Source organism: Dipodomys spectabilis, unplaced genomic scaffold, assembly GCF_019054845.1.
Source record: "Dipodomys spectabilis isolate Male_0828 unplaced genomic scaffold, ASM1905484v1 ptg000085l, whole genome shotgun sequence".
Classification (NCBI taxonomy): Eukaryota; Metazoa; Chordata; class Mammalia; order Rodentia; family Heteromyidae; genus Dipodomys; species Dipodomys spectabilis.
In genome coordinates this window covers 3,250,288-3,273,066 of record NW_024870762.1, presented here as the reverse complement: position 1 = coordinate 3,273,066, position 22,779 = coordinate 3,250,288, and positions in this window count along the sequence as shown.

Here is a 22,779-nt window from a genome sequence, read left to right as displayed (position 1 = left end):
AGAGATGAAGGTCTCCAGCAACGTAGAAATAAATCAGTCGCAACCACTCGTGCCATCCACAAGCCTCAAAATGATGCCAAGGGCCGAGTGTGATGATCTGACAAAGGCTCCGGCCCCATAGATGGAAAGACCAGTCTATTTGAAGTCGGTCTCTAAAGCAATACAAAAGAAAGGGCTTAGGGAACAATATTCCAGGCTTTCTTTTTATTGTGGTGAAATAGACTAATATTTAGCACTATATTCATAAGCATACAATTCAGTGGCATTGAGTAAATTAAATTTCCAGTGTTGTGTAACCATCACCTCCTATCTCTACCAGGAAGCGTTCCCTCTGTGCCCGAGAACTAAGAAATCCCCCTTTCCCTCCCCGCGGCTCCCTGCACTCATGTCTAGCTTCTCCTCTCCTCCCTGCAGTTCGTCAGGTGTTTTTCTGTTGGGCTTTTTCATCTTTTCACAGTGAGAGAAAGGATGTTGTAGCCTCCCTCCCTCCTCATCTTCTAGATTCTTCCCAGTGCCATCTCCCTACCAGCAGCCTGGGCTCATTTAAGCTTGCAGGGGGGAGGGGGGGCTCCAGCCCCCAGCGGGAACAAAGGGAGGTCACTGGGTCTGGGGCTCCCTTAGCAGCTCAGGAATGGCCGGAATTTTCTGACTTCAATAGTCCGAGGAAGCAGGAAGCAGGGACAGGGTGAACTCCTTGGCGCTTGTCATGCTGGCAGCCTGCATGTGAACTCTCACGGACCTGGCTGGCCTGAGAGAGGGGGGCGCTGGGAGAGACCCCCCCCAAGGGCCCTCAGGCACCCACAAACTCCGTGCTATGGATTTTCTCCTTGAAAAGGCCCAGCGATGGGACTCTCAGCCCGGCCCCATTTACATCAACCGCAGCTACTCTGGCCAGCGCAGGGCCAGTGCCGCCCCGCGTTCAGTGTAGGTTTTACTTGGCTCACAACGCTTTCAAACCCAAAGCTGCCTTCGACCGCCGCACCCCCCCCCCCATCTTTGATTTTTATTGTTTCAAACCTAGTTTGGAGCCTGTAATCCTAGCTACTCAGGAGGCCAAGATCTGAGGATCCCACTTCAAAGCCAACCCAGGCAAGAAAGTCCTTAGACTCTTTTCTACAGTTAATGACAAAAAGCAGGAAGTGAAGCTGTGGCTCAAGTGGTAGAGTTCCAGCCTGGAGGGAAGAAGCCAAGTGAGAGTGTGAGGCCCTGAGTTCAATCCCCTTAATATAAGAAAGAGGGAAACAAGGAAGTAAGGGAAGGAAAGAAGCCGGACAAATGCCTGTAAGTATTCCTATTCTTGGTCAGCTGTTACTTAAAATCAGCTTCTAAGGTAACAACTGGTTAGAAATAGACAACTACAAAAACTCATGTCTGCAATGACTTCATTATCTTGGCAGCCAGAGTTCCATCCACTGCTTGCTTCTCCCACTATCCCGAGTAGTGCTGGATAAGGAAAAACTAAAAATTCTTTTTTTTTTTCTGTCTTTTTTTCGGTCATGGGGCTAGAACTCTGGGCCTGGGCACTGTCCCTGAGCTCTTCATCTCAAAGCAAGCACTCTACCACTTGAGCCATAGTGCCACTTCCAGTTTTCTGGTGGTTAATTGGAGATAAAAGTCTCACAAACTTCCCTGCCCGGGGTTGGCTTTGAACCTTGATCCTCAGATCTCAGCCTCCTGAGTAGCTAGGATTACAGGCATAAGCTACCGGTACCCGGTGAAAAGCTAAAACTTCATGAAAAAACTCTTTCCTTTCAGAAGACTTTTAGTATGTATCTATAGCTCACAGTGTGTCACATGACCATCTATAGTTACAAAAAGACTGTGGAAATCTACTGGACTGCTTGTGCCTTTAATTAGGTCAGACACGGTGCAGTGTTGTAAGGGTCTTTGGTCTCTTTGAGAAGCCGTCCTGGAGGGGCTTTGCTGCCCTCACTCAGTCAGAGTTGAAGGCCGGACAACCAGTACTCAGCCCAGGCCCAATAAAACTTCAGCTTCAGTTGATGACAGAAATGGAGACTTGATAATGGAGACAGAAAGTTTGGGCTGAGAATTTATCAATGCTATTGACATTATCAATCCTAATGACATTGAGAGTGATTTGATAGCTTTTGACTTCATTGTTGTCATTGATTTGTCGCCATTGTTTTTCAGCATTCTTTTTCATTAAGGTCTGCTCTCATCTTTAGTAGTTCTTTTGCTTTTCCTACCTTACTTAGGGTTCCTTTTCTTTTCTTTTGGGGGGGTCTGGGCGTGGGGCCTGAACTCTGGGCCTGGGCGCTGTCCCTCAGCTCTTCAGCTCTTCAGCTCAAGGCTAGCGCTCTACCACTTGAGCCACAGAGCCACTTTTGGCTTTTTTTTCTTTTTGCTTATGTGGTACTGAGGAATCAAACCCAGGGCCTCATGCATGCAAGGCAAGCGCTCTACCACTGAGCCACCTTCCCAGCCCTGCTTTTTTTTTTCTAATTCCTTAATGTGGAAGCTGAGGTTACCGGCTTGAGACCTTTCAACACTGATTTGGTGACATCCACACATTTCCCTGCATTGGATTTTTGTTTTCATTCCACTCAAAATGCATTCAAGTTTCCCTTTTGTATTTTTCTTTGACCCGTAAGTTATTTAGAAGTATATTATCTAGTTTCTAAATATTTGGGGATTTTCCAAGAATCTTTCTATTATTGGCTTGTAATTTAATTCCATTGTGGTGACAGAACATTTTTTTTATGACTTGAATCTTTTAAAATTTATTGAGACTTCTTTTATGGCTCAGAGCAGGGCCTATTTTGGTAAGTGTTCTTTCTGTGTCCGAAAGGAGTGTGGTTTTTGCTCTTGCTTGACTAGAGTAGCCTATGAATGCTAATTAGGTCCATTTTATGGATGGTGTTACTCAACTTTCCTATACCCTTATTTTCTACCACTAATATATCAATTAGTACGAGAGAATATTAAAATTCCCAGCTATAATTATGATTGCTATATTGTCCTATCAATTTTTGCATCATGTATTTTGAAGTCCAATTATTAGTTAGGCACATACACTTTTAGATTTATTTATTTTTTTTATCGGTCGTGGGGCTTGAACTCTGGGAGCTGTCCCTCAGCTCTTCAGCTCAAGGCAAGCGCTCTACCGCTTGAGCCACAGCGCCACTTCTAGTTTTCAAGTGGTTTATTGGAGATAAGAGTCTCACGGACTTTCCTGCCCCGGATGCCTTTGAACCATGATCCTCAGATCTCAGCCTCCTGAGTAGCTAGGATTATAGGCGTGAGCCACCGGCGCCCGGCAACTTTTAGAATTTCGATGAGTTGACTGTCACTATTTAAACATAGTAATATTCTCTGCTATAAAATCTTTGGCTAATAACAATCATTTCATCTTTCTTTGATTAGTGTTAATACGGTATATCTTTTTCCATCTAATTTTTTAACCTATCTTTGTCTCTACATTTAAAGTATGCTTCTTATAAGCACCCTATAATTTGGTCTTGCCATTTTATCCAGTCTGACAATCTCTGCCTTTTAATTAGAACATTCAAACCATTTGCTTTTGTTTTTCACCTCAAAGAAATGTGTGGGGTTTTTGTTTTGTTTTAATTGTGGTAAAATACACATGACATAAAATCCACCATCTCAGCCAACTTTAAGTATACAGTTGAGTAAAGTATATTCTCATTGTTGTGCAACCAGTCTCTAGAACTTTTTCATCTTGCAGAATTAAACCTCTATACCCATTTTAAACAACTCTACATTTCTCCTTCCTCTGGCCTCTGGCAATATCATTCCATTTCTGTTTCTTTAACTTTGGCCTCCTCTACATGCCTTCTTTTAGGTAGAAATCGGACAATTTAGACAATATATTTGCACTTACTTATTTATACACAGGTTTTTCATTATGCTGCCCAAGCTAGTCTTAAAACTCCTGGGCTTAGCCAGGCACCGGTAGGTCATGCCTCTAACTAGCTACAAGATCTAACACTGAGATCTAAGGATCACAATTTGAGGCCAGCCCAGGCAGTTAAGTCTGTGAGACTCTTGTCTTCAATGAGCCACCAAAAAGCCAGAAGTAGAGCTATGGCTCAGGTAGTATAGCACTATCCTTGAACAGAAATGCTCTGGAACAGCAGAAATGCTCTGGAACAGTGGGGGGGGGGGGGGAGGGGGGTGTGCGCACACATACACACACACACACACACACACACACACTATTGGGCTTAGGACCAAATAGGACTACAGGTGTGGGTCACCATGCTTGATTAGATTCTTTATGAATTTTTGTTTTATTTGGCAGCACTGGAGTTTGAACTCAGGGCCTTGTGCTTGTTAGGCAGGTGCTGTACTACTTGAGCCAATCCCCCAGCCCTTTTTTGTCAGTTATTTTGAGATGAGGGTCTAACTTTATGCCCTGCAACCACACTGTCTCACTGGCAAGACACGTGCACACCACCATGCCTGGCCATCCATCAAGATGGAATCTTGAACTTTTTTGCCCAGGCTAGCCTTGAACTTCGATCTTCTGATCTCTACCTCCCAAGTAACTGTGATTACAGACTTAAACCATAGGGCCAGGCTAAGCGCATTTATCTTTAATGTGACTATTAACAAAGCCTAAGGCTCTCATCTTGCTCCATTCCTCTTTTGTTTCTTACTCTTTTCCTGCCCATTTTAAAAAATTGATATTTCTTTCTTTTTTTTTGTCGGTCGTGGGGCTTGAACTCTGGGCCTGGGTGCTGTCCCTCAGCTCTTCAGCTCAAGGCGAGTGTTCTACCACTTGAGCTACAGGGCCACTTCCGGTTTTCTGGTAGTTTATTGGAGATAGGAGTCTCACGGTCTCTCCTGCCCAGGCTGGCTTTGAACCGTGATCCTCAGATCTCAGCCTCCTGAGTAGCTAGGATTACAGGCGTGAGCCACCAGCGCCCGGCTGATATTTCTAATGATTCCATTTTATCTCCTTCCTTGATCTAATAGCTATAACTTTTTGCCTTTTTTTTTTTTTTTGGTCAGTCGTGGGGCCTGAACTTTGGGCCTGGGCGCTGTCCCTCAGCTCTTCAGCTCAAGGCTAGTGTTCTACCACTTGAGCATCAGCCCCACTTCCGGCTTTTTCTGCTTATGCGGTGCTGAAGAATCAAACCCAGGGCCTCATGCATGCAAGGCAAGCACTCTACTACTGAGCCACCTTCCCAGCCCCAACTTTTTACCTTTTTATATCTGCCTTGCCCATTCCACATGTGGACTTTTATTGTTATTTGTTGTACTTACCCATGTTATAAACTGCACAATACATCATACTTTTTTTTCTTTTAAAAAGCTTTATTTTCATGTGGTCCAAGGCTTGGGAAGGGCTCAGAGGTTGTTAGTTAGGAAGCTACCCAGTGGCTGGAGAGAGAGGCTCATGCAGAAGCCCTGATGTCAGCCTGTGCAGAGACGGCCTTCAAAGGCTGCTGGGCCCTGGGTCTTCTACATGTGTTTGAAGGTGAGACCTTCGAAGAGACACTCGCGCGGCCTGCGGGCTGCAGCCTGTAGAGGTTGGTTAGGTGGTCTCCCATCTTCTTGATGAGCTCCAGTAAGTCACAGAGATGGGGTTCATGCGAGCTGAGCACAAGGCATGAAGATCCAAAATGGCTTGGTTCCGGTTCTTCGCCAGGGCTAGGGTGGCTTTCAGGCTTCTGCAGATTTATCTGCCTCATCTTTTTTTTTTTTTTTTTTGCTGGTCATGGGGCCTGAACTCTGGACCTGGGCACTGTCCTCAGCTCTTCAGCTCAAGGCTAGCACTCTACCACTTGAGCCACAGCGCCACTTCCGGCTTTTTCTGTTGTATGTGGTGCTGAGGAATCAAACCCAGGTCCTCATGCATGCAAGGCAAGCGCTCTACCACTGCCACTGAGCCACCTTCCCAGCCCTTACTCGGCTCATCTTTTTTTTTTTTTTAATTGTGAAAATATTGTACAGAGGGTTACAATTACATGGGCAAGCCGGGTGCTGGTGGCTCACGCCTGTAATCCTAGCTACTCAGGAGGCAGAGATCTGAGGATCACAGTTCAAAGCCAGCCTGGGCAGGAAAGTCTGTGAGACTCTTATCTCCAATAAACCAATAGAAAACCAGAAGTGGCGTTGTGGTTCAAGCAGTAGAGCGCTTGCCTTGAGCTGAAGAGCTCAGGGACAGCACCCAAGCCCAGAGTTCAAGCCCCACGACTGACCAAAAAAAAACAAAACAAAACATAATTACATGGGCAAGCATTGTTGCCTCCTCTTTGTTTCCCCTTCCCATCCCTTCGCATCCTCTCCCCGTCCCCCCACCAAAGTTGTAAAGTTCATTTTTCGACATAACGACTTGTACATCTCATTGTTGCAATGGGTCCTCTTGTATCCCTGTTTTAACAATTTGTTTTTTTCCTTCCCCGCCACATATACCAACATCATATATAGTGAAGGCAGGGTTATACCATGGGGGAGGGACATACAAAGCAACAAAGACATAATCTTATAAATATGTTAGAAACAATCGCATGAAAGATCTCTCTCTCTCTCTTTTTTTTTTTTTTTTTTGCTGATTGTGGAGCTTGAACTCTGGGCCTGGGTACTGTTCTGACCACTTGAGCCATAGCACCCACTTCCAGCTTTTTCTGTGTATGTGGTGCTGAGGAATCGAACCCAGGGCCTCATGCATGCAAGGCAAGCACTCTACCACTGAGCCACCTTCCCAGCCCCTCTCTTCTTTTTTTTTTTGTCAGTCGTGGGGCTTGAGCTCTAGGTCTGGGAGCTGTCCCTGAGCAATTCAGCTCAAGGCTCATGCTCTACCACTTGAGCCATAGCGCCACTTCTAGTTTTCTGGTGGGTTTTTTTTTTATTGTGATTAAGTGATTACATAATTTCCCAAATTTCACAGTATTGTGGGATAATGATGCTCATTTAAAGTCACAAACTCGCTGGGCGCCAGTGGCTCACGCCTGTAATCCTAGCTACTCAGGAGGCTGAGATCTGAGGATCGCGGTTCAAAGCCAGCCCGGGCAGGAGAGACCCTGAGACTCCTATCTCCAATAAACTACCAGAAAACCGGAAGTGGCGCTGTAGCTCAAGTGGTAGAGCGCTCGCCTTGAGCTGAAGAGCTGAGGGACAGCGCCCAGGCCCAGAGTTCAAGCCCCACGACCGACAAAAAAATAAAAAAAATTAAGTCACAAACTCATTCTAACTTTCCTGGAGCAAATTGTCTATCACGGTCTATAACATATAATGGTGTACACATATATACCATATATGTGATCAGCAGCATGGGGTTATTTAGTAGTGGTTTGACCAGATGAGTGGAAGTTCTTTGTTTCTTAAGTCCTGTTAATTTTGTCGTATCACCTAACATTTTGGATTTAGCATCCACTTATCAGGGAGACCATGTATTGTTTGTCTCTTTGCTCTTGGCTTACCTCGCTCAACATGATTTCTTCTAGCTCCATCCATTTCCCTGCAAATGCCATTATTTTTCCTTTCTAATGGCTGCATAATATTCCATTGTGTATAGATACCACAATTTTTGGATCCATTCATCTGTGGTGGGGCATCTGGGTTGTTTCCATATCCTAGCTATTGTGAACAGTGCTGCAATAAACATGGAGGTGCACGTGTCCTTGTATATTGGTTCCTGTTGTTCAGGATAGATGCCTAGAAGTGGTATGACTGGGTCGTAAGGAAGGTCAATATTTAGCTTTCTGAGGACCCTCCAGACTGCTTTCCAAAGTTGTTGTATAAGTGTACATTCCCACCAGCAGTGTAATAGGGTTCCTCTTCTTCCGCATTCCCTCCAGCATTTGTCATTGGCTGACTTGAGGATGTGGGACATTCTGACTGGGGTAAGGTGGTATCTCAGGGTTGTCTTTATTTGCATTTCCTTCACAACCAGGGTTGGTGAACATTTCCTCATGTGTTTCTTTGCCATTTTTATTTCTTCATCTGAGAAGTCTCTCTTTAGTTCCCTTGCCCATTTAGTAATTGGTTTGTTAGGTTTGGGAGAGATTAGTTTCTTGAGTTCCCTGTATATACTGGATATTAACCCCTGTCTGATATATTGCTGGTAAATATTTTTTCCCAATTAGTTGGTTGTCTTTCTAGCTTAGTTGCGATAGATTTAGCTGTGCAGAAGCTTTTTATTTTAAGGTAGTCCCATTTGTCGAGTCTCTCTCCAACTTGTTGTGACCCTGGGACTCTGTTCAGGAAGTTCCTTCCTGTGCCTATAAGTTCAACTGTCTCTCCTACTCTGTCCTGCAGTAGTTTCAGAGATTCAGGTTTAATGTTAAGGTCTTTAATCCATTTTGAGTTGATGTTGGTACATGGTGATTGGCTGGGGTCCACTTTTAGTCTTCTGCCTGTGGCCGCCCAGTTTTCCCAGCACCAGTGGTTGAAGAGGCTATGTTTTTTCCATTGTGTGTCTTTGGCTCCTTTGTCAAATATCAGCTGACTGTAGGCCTGTGGATTTATTTCTGGATCTCCTATTCCATTGGTCTTCAGGTCTGTTTTTGTGCCAGTACCATGCTGTCTTTGATATTATAGCTCTATAGTAGAGTTTGAAGTTCAGTATGGATATCCCTCCCGTGTTGTCTTTATTCCCTAGAATTGTTTTGGCTATTCTAGGTCTTTTGTTGTTCCATATGAATTTTTGGACTGTTTTCTGTATTTCAGTATACATCATAATTTTCTGTACAAGCAGTTGTCCTTGAAGAAGATATAAACAGTTTTTTAAAAATCTTAAATTAAAAAAAAAATTGCATTGGTGAATTTGCAGAGAACCAGATTTAAAATCTTTCTGAAGACATGCTATATAGAATTTTGTTTTTAGCCAGGTGCCAGTGGCTCACACCTGTAATCCTAGCTACTCAGGAGGCTGAGATCTGAGGATCGTGGTTACGAGCCAGCAAGGGCAGGAAAGTCTGTGTGACTCTTGTTTCCAATTAACCACCATGAAAAAAGAAGAAAAACCAACCAGAAGTGACACTGTGGTTCAAAGTGGTAGAGCACTAGCCTTGAGTAAAAAAGCACAGGGACAGTGCACGAGCCCTGAGTTTAAGCCCCACAACTGGAGAAAGAAAGAAAGAGAGAGAGAGAAAGAAAGAGAGAAAGAGAAAGAGAGAAAAGAGAGAAAGAGAAAGAGAGAGAAATGTTTTTTCAATACTTGATTCTTGTGCCTAAAGTTACTTACTTTGAATTGTTTCCTGACTTGACACAAAGTGACAAATATGGAATCAACCCCTCTGTGGCAGAAACCAGCGGTGTCCAGCCCGCCTGGCACGGAGCAAGCCCTGCTGCAGACAAGGAGCGAGGGACGCATGGAACACTTCTGGACGGAATGTGTTTCTACCTCACCAGACTCTCACCATTCACCTCAATATCCTCACCAACTTCCGTGACCCTCATTTGAGAAATTCTAGCTCCGGGCCTCTCCGGCCTCCACTGTGGGCTCAGTTGGCCTGATAGTGTAGCAGCGTTTCGCCAGGCGAAATTCCCATCTATCCACATTCCCCATCTCTACAGTTGAGGCCAACAACTGAAAGAAGAGCTTTGGCCTGTGCAAAAACAAAACCCCAAACACCCACGTGAGAGTGAGAGGCGCTGAGTTCGAGCCCCAGTAGGGACACAAAAATAAAACATGAAAAGAGAGGAGGGAAGAGGAGGATGTGGTTTCCTGTATGAGTTGACGTGGAGAATAGATACTCAGATAATTGGAAGAGGAGTTATAATAGCTAGCACTCTGAGAGTGGCTTGCAATGTAAGTTCACCTTCACACCCAGATCTTCATTCACTTGGCCTTTCCAGCCCGTGGGTCCGATTAGAATCTCTGGATGGAGGAGGAAACTTGACCTGGTGACCTAGGTGGTCCTGCCCTCTTCGGAGGGATGGAACTTTCTAGATTTGATTCCCAGGACCTTGGATTAACACTAAAATAATTCTAAATGGGGACAGATCCTTGGGGAGGGAGCAGGCGGGCGATGAGGAGTCCGTGGATCCAGGCGGTGGGCTTGCCTTGTCCTCAGCGTGTGACACTCAGCCCCTCTGAGGTGGCCTCCAGCGCCATTCAACCCCCACCAGCCCGGACGCTGCTCCCACTTGCACGCGCAGCCGGGGCTGCACTTCTGAACTGGAGCCAGCCGTGAAAGGCTTGGAAGGGGGCGGGCTGTGGGCTGGTGTCAGTGCCTCGTTTCCCTAACTGCTTTTTCTGGCCTCAGGGAATCCCTTGCAAGTTCGTAAAACTTGGACATCAAAGGGCATCGCAGCCATTACCCAATCAAAGCCTCGAGGTGCTCCTTGCAGTGGGGAAGCGTGATTAACCCCATTTTACAGATGGGGAAACTGAGGTTAAGTGGTTTGCCCCCCAGCTACTGAGGAAATGAGCCTCCCAGTGGGCCTTAGAACTCAATGGTTTGTTCAGATCACCTATAGGCGATGGTTTCTGCTGAAATCCATCTCTCAAAACACCTCCACTTTTTTTTTTCTTTTTTTGGTGTTAGTACCAGGACTTGAACTCTGGGTCTAGGCACTGTTCTTCAGCTTTTTGCTCAAAATTGGTGCTCTACTCCTTGAGCCATGGCACCACTTCCACTTTGGGTGGTTAGTTGAAGAGTCCCATAGACCCTCTTGCCTAGACTGGCTTCAAACCTTGATCCTCAGATCTCAGCCTCCTGAGTCACTAGGATTACAGACAGGAGGCACGGGTGCCCGGCTTCAACACCTCCACTCAGAAAAGGTCTCTTATTCCTTCAGAAAATGGATTCCTCAGGGCTGTACTCTACATGGCACATTGCTCCGAAGTTGGTCTTCTCTCAGAAGCAGCAGCTCCTGCCTGCAGGCAGGAGAGAGGCACCATAAAAATAGCTGCAAGCGAGGAGTTGGGTGCAGTAATTTAGGAAACAATTTGGGCCTTTCAGAAATTAATGTTATTTAAAGGTGCAGCTTCATCTACCCTACCAGCCTCCCGTGGGAGCGCTCGCCGAACCATCTCGTTCAATCGGCTCATTTTCTTTCCCCTAATCCTCCCGGCTCTGGCGTTTGTATGTACAGCTCAGGTTCCCGGGGACTCGCAGCACGAATAAAAAGCAAAGACCTTTCTGGCTGGCCAGCCACCTCTCCTCTTTTCCAAACAGCATAAAATTGCTAATCCTGTTTATCCTTCACAGGGGTGTAAAATTCATGTTCTAGCTGTGAGGGGGCCCGTGGAGGCCTTCACCCAGCCTCCTGTCCTCCATTTGGCTCCAACCAAGATACAGGGATATTGTGCCCTTAGTCTTTGAGAGAACCTATTAACACCTACTGGTTGTTGGGAAACAATTTGCCCAGGCCTGCTGGAGGGGGGGGGGGGGAGACCAAAAAAAAAAAAAAAATCTTTTAGCCTGGCTACGGTGATCCCTGAGTCCCAGAGATTTCAAAGACTCAGGTGAGTGTTTTCAAAAAGCCGGTTCCGTGCCTTCCCCACTGCGCTGCACCCGTCCCAGCGCCAATTATAAGCCACAGAGGCAGGAGGCCGTATTTACGTAAATAATTACCAGATTTCGGAGAGTCAGACGTGTTACAGCACACACAGGAGGCAAGCCCGTAAATTACATTTAAAGAATTAAGGGTCAGATTGATCTTATCTCTGTAAATCCAGCTGAATTCCGGCAAGCTAAAGGAACATCCGGTAGCCTGAGCCTCGGAAGGCAAGGGCCCCAGAAACGGGTGATCCTGAGACGTGCCCCCCCACTCGCGCCCCTGCTCGGCTTCTCCAGGCTCCCGTTTTCAAGCTGGCTCTGGGAAGCAAAGGATGGCAGGAACAAGAGCCGCCCTGACTTGCTCTCTGCCCAACCTGCAAAGGAGGAAAGTGGGAGAGGGGTGTGGACACCTCACTTCCTACCCGCTCTTTTCCTTCTGGACCACACAAAATCTCCTGAAACAACACTCATGTGCTGGTAGCAACGGGAAACAAGATGGAAGAGTGGCAGGACAGGGGCTGTGGCCGAGACCTCTGCACAGGCCAAGCTTTCATAGTCTCATTTCCCCGACACAGAAATGGCTGGCCCTGTAGCTCAGTGGTAGAGTGCTTGCCTAGCATGTGTGAGGTCCTGGGTTCAGTACCCAGCATGGTAGCAACAGAGTGATGTTTTGAGTAACTACTGTACTGCGGTGCCGCTGCAGAGTATGATGGCTGAGGGCTCTGGTCCTGAAGCCAGGATGTGTGAGTTTGAATCCTGGCTCTGCTAGGAGCAACTGACCTAGTTCCCTTGGGCCTCTGTGTTCTTACCTGGAATGTGGGATAAGATCACTGCTGCTTAGAATGGATGACAAGGAACAGAAGCCATTCATGAAGAGAACTTAGGATGAGGCCTGGTACACTGTAAGTCCTCCTTAAGTGCTGGTGATCTCAATGATGATGGCTGTGATAGGCATTGGGGGGCCTCCCTTCTGATGGTGGGTGCAAGCTGGTGGAGATCTAGGGTCCCACATAAACACAAGGTGTGCAAGGGAGTTGTAAAGACTTGTAAAGAGCAGGCAGAAGGCGGCGTGGCTGGGGCAGGCAAGGGCTTCGTGGAGGAAGCAAGGCTGAAGCTGGCTCAGGGAATATGTAAGGTTTGGCTGGGCCTCTGCAAGGCATGGAAGGGAGGGGGCAGCTGGAGGAGGCTGGAGCCCCAGGGCTGCATGGGAATGAAGCTCGGAGCCAGAGTGTCTACACGCCTGATGCCTCTTCCAGGAGAAGCTCAGGGCTTGAACTCACAGCCTGGGCGCTGTCTCTTAGCTTTTACTCTCAAACCTGGCACTCTGTCACTTGAGCCACAGTGCCACTTCTGGCATTTAGCTGGTTAATTGGAGATAAAAGAGTCTCTTGGATTTGTCTTCCCAGGATGGCTTTGAACCATGATACTCAGATCTCATTTTTCCAATGCTAGGCGGAGTCTACCGTTCAGCTCCATCTCCAGGCTGGGTTCAGTGCCTGCCTGTCAGCCAAGAGCACCGGGCATTAGCGGCACTGTGTGGCTTGTGATGAGGGCATGGGGACACCTTGGGGACCGAGTTCCAGCTCCTTACCCACTGAGTCCTTCAAATATCCCTCCTCTGTGACAAGCAACACATGGCTGGGCGCGTGTCAGCCCCCAAATGACAGTGGATGCTGACAGTTTACTTTCCTTCCTTAAATGAGCACTCCCCCCCCCCAAGTCAAACCTGTCCTCCCCTTCCCCTGACCTTTGGTGACAGTAGCCTGACTAGGTAGCCCAGGCTGGCCTCAGACTCTCCATCCTCCTGCCTCAGCTTCCCAAAACTTGACTTTTCCAAAACTAAGGTTCAAGTTCAAGTTTGTCTCAATGAGTGCTGAGCCTCCCATGCTCCCACCCAAAGAAACTCATATAAAAGACCTCACTGTTGGGTTTTATCACCATTGACTAAGCCCGCCATATTTCATATGCTTTTCTTCATCTGGGCTTTATGGCATCATAGAAAGGTAAAGAAAAAGATACCTGCCGCAAGAAGAAATCACACCGAATCACACACATGCATTGTGTCTTCCCCGGATGGCCTGTCTGTCCCTCCGAGTGATCCTCATTGACAGACAGAAGAGATCATGGAGCCTGAGATGGGCTTGGGGGCAGGAGACTTATTTTTTCAGGGGCTGATTTTTCAAAGTACCATGATAGGTACTTAAGGTCCTGAAAGCAGCCTCCTGAAAACAGATCAGAACCTGGCTTTTAAAGCATTTAAAAAAAAAAAGTGTAATTTATGTGGAGAAACAATGAGAAACAATGATTAAATCAAAGCTGACCTCAACAGCCTCCCCTCCCCACACCTCCCCATCTGCAAGCAGCCCTGTTTCCAGTCCTCCGCTGAGCTCAGCCTGCCTGCTCCAGACACCCAGACCTCACACTCTATAAATCGTCTCTGCTCTTGCCTTGGACTTGCTGACTATATGTATTTTGGGGCCCGACATTAATTCCCTCATCCTTGGCTGGTGACATTAAGATTTGTAACTGATAGAATGTGTTTTTAATGTATTTCCTTCAGGTTGCAATTAAAGAAATGTAATTCTTAGGCACTTACAAATGGTTCTACTTCCATTTTTTTTTAAAAAAAGAAGAAGGTACTACAGAAGAATTTCCCAGAATCCTTTAGGTGGACTGGGCAGTTGGAGGGGCCAGGAGCCAGAGGGGTCAAGAGCCAGAGGGGTCAGGGGCACTCTGGCACTCTCTGCTTACCTCAGCCACTTAAGTCTTCTTCCTCTCCCTCTCCTTCTCCCTCTCCCTTTTCCTTTCGTCTGTCTGTCTGTCTCTGTCTCAGTCTGTCTGTCTGTCTTTTTCTCTCTCTGTTTTCCTGGGTCTGAACGGAGAACAAATATTTGTCTACGAGATGAGGGCATTGTAAGGATTAATTGGTTGGTGCCTTTGAAGATGAAAGACACTCTCTGCAGATGCTAAGTAAACTCAGAACGTGTCTGGTTTTAATGAGCCAGGTGAAGCCAGTGGGGATGGCTGGAGATTAACTGGGCCTAGGCCAGAGCCTGCCTGCGTGGGCCAGGCTCCAGTCCCGGTTACCTGGGCTCCATCCATCACTCGCTTCCTGGGCTCCTGATCACATAGGTTTTGTATAAGCAGAAGCCGGCAAGCTGGGATTCAACCCAGGCTCTCCTGTCCCGCAGCAGAGCTCCTCTCCCTCATTACCTCTCCTTCCAGCACATGCCTTGGGCAATTTATTACACCCAAGTCTGGGGTCCCCACTCGCAAATGAGAATGGCGGAGCCCCCATCCCACAGGGCTGTGGTGAAGACCGGTTAGACACGAGGCTTGTCAGACACCAGCTTCTAGGCACGTTGCACCCAAACTCGCTGACCCTCACCCCAATCCCAGGAGGCAGAGGCTTGATAGCATCCCCACTGTCCAGATCACACAACAGAGACATGGACGGGTTACCTTAGCTTACCTGAGATGCAGGTTGGTAAGCACTAAGTTAGACAACTGCTAGAACTGTTAGGACGGAGTATGGCTAGACACAGTGAACACATTGCCTGAGACGTGGCCTGATTCGTCAAGCAGCAAATAGAAGAGAATGTCCCATGGAGTGACATCGGCCGATGAGCTCGGGGAAGGCTGGGGCCAGGACAGACGGAAGCCGGGTAGACACACACTGGGGCTCAGGCCTCTGGGAGGGGGCCAGGTGTGAATGCACTAAGTCAGGGTGCAGGTATGGAAAAGCTGTCAGTCTGGGCCTGCTCGGGGTGATCACACTGGGAGAAAGATCTCACCCTGAACCCCGGGACCTCAACATGAGCGAGGAGGCCCAGACACTGAGGCTTCTGGGCCTCATGAGTGCTGTCTCAAGCAATCAACAAAACAAGGGGCCCACATTAAAGTATGTTAAGCCTCTGGCCCAAGGGGAAACTGAGGCCCGTGGAGGTATGATTTCACTCCCAGCACTATGACATCACAGCTCAGACACTGACTCAAGAGGGGAAGCCACTGTGATGCAGGCCGGGGAAGCCCCGGCAGCACGGAAATACCTTCTGTGGGTGATGGAAAGGGAAACGGAATTTTGTTTAAATATGGGGTTGTTTGGAAAAGTCTGACTAACGTGAAGGTCCCTATTTAAGAAGGAGGTGACTTCCACATTGAAACTTGGTTGGCCCGCCCACACCCACATGTTGACTAAGGCCTGGAAAAACAAACTTCCTGCTAGATCCGGATTCAAATCACCTGGGAGCAAAGGCCTCACCATACAGTCCATGAGCCGCCAGCCCGAGCCAAGAAAAACCCTGGGCTTGTGTTTATTAAAGGGGCAAACAGATCCCCAAAGGAGGCCCAAGTCCTAGCTGGCTGAGGGCATGGGCCCTCCAGGAAAGAACGTGAGGATGCAGAGGCCTGAGCATTGCTTCTGAGAACCCAGGGAACCTCATTTCAACATAAAGAACAACACAGTGGTGCACATTTGTAATCCCAACATTCAGCAGGCTGAGAAAAGCAAGTGGAGAGATTGAGGCTAGTATGGACTAAATAGGGAGTGACCCTGTCTTAAAAATTATCAACCAGGCCGGGCGCTGGTGGCTCACGCCTGTAATCCCAGCTACTCAGGAGGCTGAGATCTGAGGATCACGGTTCAAAGCCGGCCTGAGTAGGAAAGTCCAAGAGACTCCTCTCTCTAATTAACCATTCAGACACTGGAAGTAAAGCTGTGGCTCAAGTGGTAGAGAGTGAGCTGTTAGCAAAAAAAAAAAAAAAACCCTAAGGGACAGTGCCCAAGCCCTGCATTCAAGCCCCCTCTCCCTCCTGTTTCTTTCATTATAAAACTGAAGCTTCACTTTCTCTAAACCCTGTATCACAAGACGGGTCTGCCACCCACTAGAAGCCATGTTGGTTTTCCCTGTGCACAGCTGCTCAGGTCTGTCTCTCTGTGTCTTCTTTATTCTCTGCACGTGCTCGGGTGGCGGCTCTTGGTGCAGGTGCCTTTGTGCTTCTTTTGAAGTTGGATGAAGAGCGGGGAATGTGAAGCGGGTGGAATGTGGTTTCCTGTGGCCATGTCCACGGCCAGGGGCTTCCCCCGGACATGGGAAGGAGACCTGGATTGTGCGTTCCTGTCCGCTCCTCCAGCCCTTGTGCCAAGGTCATGCAACATAAGGATTTGAACATCCAGAGGGCTAGCTCAGTCTAAGCTTGCCATTTTGTGGATGAGGCCCAGATAGGGATAGCAGCTTGCCCGAGGTCGCATTGCTGGTGATGACAGAAACAGTGCTAGAATCCTGGTTCTTATCCACCCATATGGATGGGAGATATGAATGGACAGCGGACTCTTGGCCTCCAATGCTTATTCAGAGTTCATCTCCCCACATCCTCCCAACCAAACCATCTCAATGGGGGCAGGGCAGGGCTGGCTCTGGCCTCTGTTCTTTGCCAGATGTGTGGTGTATACAAGCCATGCTGCCTCTCACAGCCCTGACTTCTTCTTTTAGAATCACGGTAAGAGACTGTCCCCTGCAGAGCAACTCAGAGAGCTCGCAAAAATCCCCAACACAATACCTAAAACTTAGAAGGAACCCCGCAGAGGCAGGGTTGAGAAGTTCAAACTCATGAGCTGGGAAGGTGGCTCAGTGGTAGAGCACTTGCCTTGCATGCATGAGGCCCTGGGTTCGATTCCTCAGCACCACATAAGCAGAAAAAACCGGAAGTGGTGCTGTGGCTCAAGTGGTAGGGTGCTAGCTTTGAGCTGAAGAGCTGAGGGACAGAGCCCAGGCCCAGGGTTCAGGCCCCACGACTGACCAAAAAAAAAAGTTCAAAGTCAGCAGGTGACAAGCTCTTTATGTTCATTTTGGGCACAGAGTATAGCTGTGCAGAGTAATAACTGATATCTCAGGTCTGAGATGGCTGCCCCTGCTCCTGCCACTGCGTTTATAGTCCAGTCGGTGGGAGAGAGGAGGCAGGACGCAGAAGGCCCACACCTCCCTTTCAAGCCATGATCTGGCAGTGGCACACATCAGCCTTTCTGAGAGTTCCAGGTTACATATCGCTGGGCATGACTTCATTAGGCGGCCGCAGCTAGCTGCAAAGGAGGCTGGGATGTAGAGTCTCTAATTCAATGACGCTCAAGGGAGATTTCCCCCCCTGCTGGTGGCACACTTGGCAATGTCAGGAGACATTGTTAGTCACAAGGGGAGGAATGGAGAGTGACAGGGAGAGGCCAGGGGTGCTGCCAGCGGCCCTAGAACCTACGGGACAGCACCCACGCAGGAAGGGCCCGCTCCCGTGAGGAGGTCAGCACGGGGTCTAGGGCAGGATTTGGGGGTTGGCTCCACTCCTGGGGTAGTCACATTCACAGCGTCCCGTGATTGGTGGGGATTGGAGTGGCAGCTTTTCCCAGGGCTGGCTTTCCAGCAGGGGAGCAAAGTTTTTGGTCAACAGGCCTCCTCGGACTAGCAAAGAAGACAGGAGGATTTTGGTCCAGATCATCTCCAAATCCCTCCCCCACCCCCCACCCCACCCCCCTCGGGCCACTGAAGAAAGCAGAGATCTCAGCAAGAAGCAGCGCGCTCCAGCTCCATTGGCCTCCTGGAGAGGCGGGAGAGGCTGCTCGCCTTGCAGAGGCTTTCCCTCAGATCACTTCTGAAGCCCATTTCTGATGTCCAAAGACTCAAATGGGAACAGGACCGAAAAGAGGGTGAGAGACAAGGGCCTTGGATGTCTAGGGGGGTTTTGGGGGTACTAGCCAAGCAATACTCAAGTTCAGCCCGCAAAGGGAGGGAGGGAGGGGCTGCGTGGGCCACTGCTACCTCCTCGGCCAGGCCCGGCCCTGCTGAGCCTCTGAGGTGGGCAGACTCCAGGCATACTCCGGGTGCTATGGCCTTAGACAGCTTTCTCAGTGGTTTGGAGCAGGGGTGGGGGCGGGGGGGGCATCGGGCACATTCCAGAAACTATCCCTATCACTCGCTGGAGGTTATCTGCTTTAATCTCTCCTTCAGCCTCACGTCCTCCCCCTGCGCGGAGGCTCAGGAGGATGGTACAAAGTACTCAAGGCCACACAGCTCGGGAGCCGCTGAGAGATAAGTTTGGCCTCAGGAATGTCTGGCGCTAAAGCCTATGTTTTTCCCACGACCGTCTCTGATCTGGCAAGACGAGGAGGCAACCTCCTGTTGCCTGTCTCCATCACCAAAGAGGAAAGAGGCTCAGCCCGGCTCAGTCTCCCGCTCCATTCCCTCAGCCACAAGCCTCAGTCCGTGGACAAGAGCTGGGAAAACGGGCACTCGGCGTGGTCAGGGTTCTCATCCACAGCCACACAGGCAGAAACAAACACCTCCTGCAGGTTGCGGCTGGAGGGCTGAGTGGAATCGGAGGAGCAGGTCTGGGAGGGATGGCCCATGGGCAGTGCCACGGGGCAGAAAGGCAGCAATGGCATGAAGATGCATTCTTAGATCTGTGCTCCTTTGAGCAATGCTACTCCTCAGGCCACGAGCTAGCATTAGTCAGCAGGAAGCCCATCCAGTTCTGTGTCCTGGCATCCCTTCCCGCCCTGGCCCCGGGTCACTGCTGGGAGGGGCCGGGCTGGCCCTCGCCCAGGAATGACCTTCTCGTGTCGAAGTCCAGCAGCCAGGACATCAGATTTTCCCAGGCTGGCCCCACCATGAAGGCTCCTGAAATAGCTCTGAGGTTCTGTGCCACCTGTCAGGGAGGGCAGGGGCAGGTACTACGGGCTGTAACTACCAGGATGGTGCCTCTTTGCGGGGAAGTAAGTGGCTCTACCTCCACCAGGAGCTTCCTTCTGCCGGCAGCGGAGCAGAGGTGGGCCTCAAAGAGAAACCTGTGGAGCCGGGCGCCGGTGGCTCACGCCTGTAAACCTAGCTACTCAGGAGGCTGAGATCCGAGGATAGAGATTCAAAGCCAGCCTGGGCACAAAAGTCCTTGAGACTCTTATCTCCAATTAACAATTAACCACCAAAAAACCAGAGGTGGTGCTGTGGCTCAAGTGGTAAAGCGCTCGCCTTGCGCTGAGGGGCTCAGGGACAGCGCCCAGCCCAGAGTTCAAGCCTCACGACTGACCAAAAAAGCAAAAACAAAACACAAAACAGGGAGAAACTGTGGCCTTGGCTGTGAAAATAAGTTCAGTGGACCTGACCTGAACGGAATTACGATAGAAACCATCAGATGATCCAAACAGGAGGACATCCTGCAAAGCATCGGTGTCAGAGCAACAGTATTCACAAGAGAAACAGCCAGGAGAAACAGCTGAGCTTCACCAACAGCTAGAGCAGAACACAACTCACTGTAAAAAGACGTTCTGATCCATGCTCCAGCACGAATAAGCCTTGATAACGTGAAGCAAACAAAGCCCCCCCCACAAAAGACCCCCTTTAGGCTGATTCCTTTTCTTTCGGCTGATTGTGGGTTGAGATCAGGGTCTGGGTGATGTCCCTGAGCTCTCTTGCTCAAAGCTAGTGCTGTCACTTTGAGCCTTAGCTCTACTTCTGGGTTTCTGGTGGTTCATTGGAGGTAGAAGTCTCACAGACTTTCCTGATCGGGCTGGCTTTGAAACACAATCCTCAGATCTCAGCCTCCTGAGTAGCTAGGATTATAGGTGTGAGCCACTGGCACCTGGATGGGCAATTCCATTTATTTGAAGTGTTTAGAATAGACAGATGGTAGACATCAAGTAGATTCGTGGTCTTTATGGGCTGGGAGAGGGCAGAAACATGGAAAGAGACCACCGGTGGGCAGGGAGGTTCTTTTTTTGAGGATGGTAAGAACTCTCTGGAATCAGATAGGGGCAATAGTTGCACAATGTCATGAATATACTTTAAAAGCAGTGTACACTTTTTTGTACATTTGGCAGGCCTAGGGCTTGAACTCAGGGCCTGAGCACTGTCCCTGAGCTTTAGTACTCAGGCTAGCACTCTGCCACTGGAGCCACAGCCCCATTTCCAACTTTTCTTGTGGTTAATTAGAGATGAGAGTCTCACAGGGACTTCCCTGCCCTGTGATCCTCAGATCTCAGCCTCCTGGTTAGGATCACAGGCATGAGCCACCAGCGCCTGGCTTACAGTGTACACTTCTTCTGCATATGTGAAAATGGAGTACTAGAACCCATCAGTAGTGTTCGAACGAGGGGGAAGGGAGATGAAAGAGAGAGCTGGAGGGGATCGATTGATGGGGTGCGTTGCTTCTGTGTAGAAATGTTACAATGAACCCTCTATATAACTAATGTATGCTAATAAAAATCTTAATAAAAAAGAATGAATTTTATGGGATGTGAATTATATCTCAATAAAAATGTTTGTAAAACATTACAACTAGTGTGTGGTTTTCACTTGGACTCTATATTATTTTATTTATTTATTGCTGGCCCTGGGGCTTGAACTCAGGGCCTGGACACTGTCCCTGAGTTTCTTTTGCTCAAGGCTAATGCTCTGCAATTGAACCACTACACCAATTTCGGTGTGTTTGTTTTTTAATTTATTGGAGATAAGAGTCTCAAGGAGGGCTGGGAATGTGGCTTAGTGGCAGAGTGCTTGCCTAGCATGCATGAAGCTCTAGGTTCGATTCCTCAGTACCACATACACAGAAAAAGCCAGAAGTGGTGCTGTGGCTCAAGTGGTAGAGTGCTAGCCTCAAGCAAAAGAAGCTCAGGGACAGTGCCCAGGCCATGAGTTCAAGTCCCAGGATGGGAAAAAAAAAGAGTCCCATGGACTTTCCTGCCCATGACTTTGAACTGCTTCCTGAGTAGCTAGGATTATAGGAATGAGCTATTGGTGTCTTGCTTTCTGTATTATTTGAAAAAGTAGCTAGTCAGGACAACATGAAGGCAGTTGGGACATTCCGACACAGCAGTGTATTAAATGGCAGTGTTATCCCAGTGTTGGCTTCCTGAGCCAATGATGGGGCTGAGGTCAGGCAAGATCCCTGTCCTCGATGGGTGAATGCTGACGTATTTAGAGTGAAATATAAGACATCTTTCATGTGCTGTCAAGTGGCTCAGAAGTTACAGATGTGACCAGAAGTAACTACTCAAGGCCACGTGACTAAAAAGAGACACAGTTTAAGAAAGTTGAAACAGTTGGCCGGGCATGGTGGCGCACATCTATAATCCCAGCTACACGGGAGGCACACATAGGCGGATCAGATTCCCAGCTCAAGGACATTGAGTCCTTTTCAGTGGTCAGAACATGTTTGGGGTGGGACGGAGTGTTGGGATGTCTATTCTTTGTGGGGGAGACCAGAGCTTCATGCTGCCTCCTCCTAGAGAGAAAACAGAGTCTCACAGATGCTGGAATAGGAAGCCCTTTAAGGGCTAAGTTAGAGGAGCAATGATGGGTACAGAGGCTTGAGAAAAGGAAGGCTGGCCACCAGAGGCAGGCCCTCAGAAATCTAGCTTCTAACTCACTGGCTGCAAGTAAGGCTGAGAAGTCTTCTTGTGTCAGGGCACCTTGAGGTTCTTGAGGTGGCAGTGGGCAGCCTCCAAACCAAGATGGCATCTAGGGTCAGAGGAGAGAGGATGGATGGGCAGGACCTGATTAACTAGCCTGACCCCCAGCCACTCATATGTGTCATGCTAGCTTCTTAGGTGGCTGAGATCTGAGGATCAAGATTCAAAGCCAGCGTGGGAAGACAAATCCCCAAGACTCTTCCTCTCCAATCAACTAGCCAAAGGCTAGAATCAGAGATATGGTTCTAGTGGTAGAGCAAGTCAGAGCACCCAGACCCTGAGTTCAAGCCCTAGTAACCCCCCCCACACACACACACACGCATGCACGCACGCACGCACCTAACTTTTGTGAGTCCAAGATCTTGGGTAAGTCCCAGAACATCCCTGAGCCTCAGCCCTCAGACAGAGGGGAGGATCTGGTGAGCCGGAAGTCAGTGCTGCTAGCTCCACACTTAAACTGCTCAGCATGGCGGACTGTGGGCTGCTCCGAGCCAGGGCACGGGCTGTGGAGAGAAGGTCACGCAGAGAAGGACTGCCTGCTGTTTAGCCACCTTCGTCAGGAGGCAGCTCCCCCAGGGCCACGTGCCCAGGCCACATCAAGACCCAGCATGTGGCCACGGCCCTCCTGCCTACTCAGCCGCCATCAGACAGGCAGGCAAACAAACAGGACGCTGGGGAGGCCCAGACACCCGGTGGAGAGAGGAAGGCCTGGGGAGCAGAAACCCAGGCCCGGGCCCCACAAGGCCAAAATAACCTACAGATTGAGTCAACCAAGACAACACACGGGTCAAGCCAGTGTGGGGCAGAAACCAAACCCCAGCCAGATCTATTATTTAACCGTTTGTCACCACGCAAACATAAAAATGGCTCCCCTTCCCCCCTTCCCAACTT